The 6,000-nt window shown below is 40.2% G+C and overlaps 1 long non-coding RNA gene across 1 annotated transcript in view; it reads left to right on the top strand.

Moving 5' to 3' along the window:
- The first annotated feature begins 656 nt into the window (after positions 1–656).
- Positions 657–6,000, top strand: part of LOC140491249 (uncharacterized) — a 69,838-nt gene continuing 64,494 nt past the window's right edge. The window contains exon 1 of the long non-coding RNA XR_011963252.1: positions 657–776. This is a non-coding gene — a long non-coding RNA (uncharacterized lncRNA). The remainder of the gene's footprint in view (positions 777–6,000) is intronic.

Raw genomic sequence — 6,000 nt, 5'->3', positions numbered from 1 at the left:
CTGTCACTATGACTACACTCCGGCCTGAAAACCAGGAAGCAGGATATTAATGCCATGACTGTGTTAGTGAGTCAGAACAACGCGTGCTTTGACTGTTAATTGAAAGATAAATAATGGCCATGTCATAAGGGAGAATTTCTTCACTTCTCCATCAGAAAAGTGACTGATCCCTACTTCTTCCAGAGTAGCTAAGATTAGATACCTTTTACTGAGCTACAGACATGGAGCTTAGCATCCTGTGGTATAAAATATCAAAATTCCAGCTCCAATTACAGTCCAGGCTAATGAAATTACCGACTCTATTGTTAATTTCAATTATCTCAGAAAAAAAATCCTCGGAGAGAGCCAGCCAAAGGGTTAATTGATGCTATTGGCTTGAAAACTGAAACTACAATAAGAACCAAGGATAACAAGGGTGAGGCAAACATCTTTTCTGCTTCGAACTAACCGTGTAGTTTCCTTTTCGATAAAACTTTAATTTGAAATGGCGAATCATTGAGCAGTGCGTGGGTGTAATTCTACCTCAACTCATTACCTCGCACCCATGGAAATATTTACGTCAAAATATGGTTTTGACTGTTTACGCTAAATGCTATTATCTAGAGCATCCACAAAACCTCAAAACTGCTTCAGTTTTGAACCAACCAAAAGTGACAAGTTGGATAACTAATAGAGGGAAATAAAGGTTTGAACATCTTTTAACAGATCGAAATATGGGATGTAATCAAGAGGTACTGTGTGATGGACAGATTATTGATGGGGCATACTACTGAAAGGTAAGATTTCAGTCAGTGGATGGCAAATTCCTTGTGTAGCCATTTACAGGATGTTTAGAATGTGTATTATCTCCAAAATGGAGCATTTATTGTCTGTGTGCACAATACTAGAAGAGCTGGCATGTTGACAGCTAGTTAAGGTGTGTGTGAGGATTTAGCATTTTGTTTCTGAGGGATATGAGTTAGACTGATTGGCTTTAGTTTGGGAATGATGCTTCTACTGTTGGAATAGCAACAAACATTGGCATAGAGACAATGGGATTGGCACTTGAAGAAGATGTGCCTTTATGTAGCATCTATTCTAAAGTGCTTTACAGCCAATGATGTGCATTTTGAAGTGGAGTAATGTAAGAAATCTGCCATTTCCACCACTCTTTCCTTCTGCTCTCCAAACCAAGTCAATCATTGCATTGCAGGATCTTCACCCACAAAGCAAAGGAGCAGGTTGAGCGAAAGGTTGGGAATACTCAACTGGTTTGGCTGCACCTTTAGAGAGGGAAAAACAGCTAAAGCCTGAAGTTAACTTTCCTTAGAATGATCCTTATGAAAGGCCATCAACCGAAAACACTGGCTTTGTTTCTCTGTCCATAGAAGCTGCCTGAACTTCCGAACAGTTCCAGTATCCACTGTTTTTATTTCAGATGTCCAGCTTCTGCAGTTTTTTGGCTTTGTGCAGGAGAAGGATTTAATTCAGACTTTGGCCTTGGGTAACAAAAAACTGAAAGTGCTGGAGAAACTTAGCAGATGTGTGGAAGCACCTGTGGAGAGGGAAACAGAGTTAACATTTTTGAGTCGAACACGTTCAGATCCGATTCATTTTGGATTTTTCTTCATTCTCAGGAGTTAAAAAAGAGTCATACTGGACTCAAAATGCTCACTCTGTTGCTCTCTCCACAGATGTGTCCACAGCTGCTTGGTTTCTCCAGCAATTTCAGTTTTTATTTCAGATCTAGTGCTAATGTAGGAGGTGATACTTGGGAGTGTGTGGTGCACCATGAAGCCAGGAATAAAGCAGTATGTGCACACTGCAGAAATGAAAGGGAATATAAATGTTGCCAGTGATAGAATTAATTCCAAATGCTGAAAATGTAAATACAACATCACAAGCAAATCAGGATGTGAATACATTGCTGTCTGTTTTCTTTCCAAAGGGTAAACATTACCAGTAAACTTTTCAGTAAACTTTTTAACCCTTTCTGGTCCAACACGGCGCAGTCCTGCACTAGTGGCCAACAGATAATACATTCCTTATATAAAGGTCGAATTTTACTTCCTGAGTGGTGACAAACTTTGCAATGAGGTTGCTTTTCATTTTTAGAATGTTTGTAGCAATAGGCTATTTCTTAAGTCACACTGCACACTACATCACCCTATACGTGTGGAATTGTTTCAGCTTCTCAATACTGCCTGCACCGATGAAGATGTAATGAGTGATCAAATAGAATGGGAGAATTGGGAGGCCCCCCTCTCCACTGCAGTATAGACCCCACAAATAGCGACAGATTGATGGGTCACGCAGTCGGAAATATTCGAGTCTGTAAGGCAGCAATGAGCTGCTGACATATTGAAATTATTTAAATTCACAATAGATGGAGGTGATTAACTGCTGAAATATGAGGCCATAACATAATGTGAAATTACACTGGAGCTCCAAATTAATTAATTTGGCAGAACGTGTTTAATAGTAGAAAATGTTAGAGAAAGGGAACAATTTAGTTTTCATTAAGAATAAGGATACTAACTCCATTGTTCTGTAGTTAGACAATACTAATTGCTACTTGCAACTTCTTGGCTTGGACAGTATATTAGGGGAATGGTTGGCAGAAGCCAAATTCCATGGCACGACATGTAGTCTCTCTAATATAATTCATGATTTAAAATCAGTCATTTAATTCCCATCCCATCAAAACAATTTCTGAATGTATAAATTGTTTAGATATCAAGGTTAACAGTTATAACAGCTTGCATTTATGTAGCAACGTTAATGTTGTGGGATGTTTTAAGGCACTTCAATAGGGGATTCGAATTTGACACCCAGCTGCATGAGGACATTTTAGTCTAGGTGGCCAAACACAAGGCCAAAAGGGTAGGTTTTAGAAGTACCTTAAAGGAGGAAAGAGAGCAGAGAGACAGAGAGCTCTCGACAGAGAATTCTAGAGTTTAGGGCCTAGTTGTAGTATGGCTGCCAAATGGTGGAACGATAAAAATCAGGATTGTGCAAGAGGCAAAATATTCTAGATAACTATATACCAAAGGCTTTTATAGCAACTAATAATCCAGAGAGCATTTATAGCAAAAAGTGTCAGACTTGATATAGCATCATTGTCAAATGGAGACTAATGAGCAAAAAGCTGTGTATCATAGTAGATACTTCAAATAGATCATTCTGAGGACAATGTCAATTGGTATATTTACCTCGATGAATATCTCTACTTTATGAGTTCAGCTTCAAACGTAAAGAGCAGCACTTTGATTATATTGATAAAAACGTCTGAGTGGCATTTGAGTATTGCAAAAGTAAACCTGTCATGGAAAAATGACTATACAGCAACTTGCACAAAACTTTACCTCTGATCTATGTTGTTCATAGCTGAACGCTTGCTGTGACATAAGTTGGCCACATTGGCTTAACAAAATATATTAGTATAAGTCGCTAAATTGCAATTCTGGATATTTCAGACCCACTGTACGATGGTCCAATTTGCATTAACAACAGAAAGATCTGGTCTTTCTGAAATGTCGTGAGCTAACCATTCTCCCTAATTGTAATGACAACAACTTGACTTTATATAACTTCTCTAAAGTAATAAGCTGTCCAGAGGTACTTCACAAATTAAGTTTGATATGGAGCCATGCAAGGAGGCATAAGGAGAGGTAACCAAAGCGTTGACAAAGAGATAGGTTTCAAGCAATACTTTAAAGATGATAAGAGAGGTAGTGGGACTGTGAGGTTTAGGGAGGGTGTTGCAGAGCTCAGGGCTTTGACAGTTGAAGACATGGCCACCATTGGTTGAGCAATTAAAATCATGGATAACTAATTGGCCAGAATAGGATATCTTGGGGGGTCAGGAAGCTGGAGGTGATTACAGAGATAGGTAAGGCTTAGGCCATGGGACTAGAATGAGAAAACTAGGAAGAGAATTTTAAAATGGAGACGTGGTTTAACTGGAAATCGACACAGGTTAGCGAGCACAGGAGTGATAGGGCAAGGGCAACAACACTTTACAAGGTCTCTAGTTAAGAGAGGATAAACATAGAAGACTGGCCAGGACCATTTAGAACAGTTCCAAATAAAGGTAAAGCCACTGTAGTCCCAGTGGATTATCAGCCGTGCTCTCATTAGACAGAGACAGCTGGTGGTGAGTGTGACATTAGAGTTACCATGCCTCAGGCAAGTGCTAAGGTTGAGAAGGCAGGACCTTCCTGGTGGATATTGAACCTGTGTTGCTGGCGTTATTGGCAAACCAGCTGAGCAGCCAAATGAGCTAACCAAGACACCCCCCTTCCCCCACCACCTCCTCCACAAGGTTAGAAAGGGCTTGGGTGAGGGCTTCTGCTTCAAATAAGCTGAGGCAGGGGCAGATCCAGACAATAATTCAGAGCTGGGACAGGTTTAGCTTAGCAACGATGTAGATATGGGGTCAAAAGCTCATTGCAAAAGAGTGTGGTGCTGGAGAAGCACAGCCAGTCAGGCAGCATCCGAGGAGCAGGAGAATCGACGTTTCGAGCATAAGCTATTCTGTCATTCCTGATGAAGAGCTTATGGTCGAAATGTTAACTCTCCTGCTCCTCAGATGCTGCCTAACCTGCTGTGCTTTTCCAGCACCACACTCTTCGACTCTGATCTCCAGCATCTGTTTCTCTTTCTCCTGCTCAACAACTCAAGATCAAGATCATATATGTTCCTGAGGTTGCGAGCAGTCCTATTCAATCTTGGAAAATTGCCAGGGGAAGAGTTGAGATCCATGGATGTTGGGAGAGGCAAGAGCTCATTATAATGTCTTTGCTCTTCGCAATGCCTTGTTGGATGAAATCCCTGCTCACCCAGTACAGTATGGAGGTCATTAAGGTTGTGTGACCATCGAGAAGCAACAAGGCCTCCATAGAGCTGGTACTGAAGTAGCTCTGAGTATTGCCAACAGGTTTGTAAAACTGAGCCTGCATTTGTGGGTGATTTTCAACAGCACCTTCCAATCCTGTGACCTTGACTACTCAGAACAGCAAGAGCAGTTAGGATCTCAACTCTAACCCTCGTGCCTTTGTTTCTTTCATACAAGCAGAAAACACTGAAGATGCTCAAGATTTGTAGCAGCAGCTGTGGCCAGACAAACAGAGTTAATGTTTCTCTCTCCATAGATGCAATCATACCTGCTGAGTTCCTCCAACACTTCCAGTTTTTATTTCTGATTTCCAACGTTCTCAGTTTTGTTTTTGGTTCCTCCATGCACTTGTTTAACAGAATCTATCAAGCTCAGTTTCTGGCATTTTCAATTTTTCTCAAAAGCCTTTTAGTACAGGAAGTTGCAGCTTTCCCCTATCCTTCACCTGAACACAGTCATTGACCAGGTTTAACTCAATGACCCCTTTTTTTCTGGATTCCCATTCTCCTCCCAACCAGACAAAATGGTTTCTTCCAATCTTCTCTATCATTCCTTTCAGTCATCTTAATAGGTCATTCCCTTAAGCCTATAAGCAAATTAATATATTTTTGGAATTGCTGTAAAAAGGCAGTTTATCAAGTCCTTTTGTTTTGTTCTCATGAAGACAATTTGCAAGAAATACTAATTTAAATGGAAATCAACATTTATGCTGTATAAAGTAGAGGTGTCACTATGGACCAATTAGATGATAACTGACAGTTAACTGTCAAATTTTGTTTAAATTTTAAGTTTTAAATCAGACTGTTTGACTCTGATTGGTCAAGGTGTTGCCCCAAGGGATACACCATGGAAGGGCTGACTACTATTTTGTTAAGTTCAAATAGGAACAGTACTCTTTTCTGTCTGTATGAAACAGGAACCTGCATATTTGTACTCAGGATCAACAAAGAAAAGCTTCAACAAAGTCCATCTATTTTTCAGCAATACTCAAGTTCTGTATTAACAACAGGCGATTTATATTCTTGGACTGGGGAGCTGGATATCAATCTCCTGACTAGACTGCTGTTTTACCAACTGAGGTTTCATTTGGGCAGCAGAAACAACAGATATATCCAAGGCATGGA

Source organism: Chiloscyllium punctatum, chromosome 19, assembly GCF_047496795.1.
Source record: "Chiloscyllium punctatum isolate Juve2018m chromosome 19, sChiPun1.3, whole genome shotgun sequence".
NCBI classification, from domain to species: Eukaryota; Metazoa; Chordata; class Chondrichthyes; order Orectolobiformes; family Hemiscylliidae; genus Chiloscyllium; species Chiloscyllium punctatum.
This window is presented reverse-complemented; position numbering and strand designations above follow the sequence as displayed.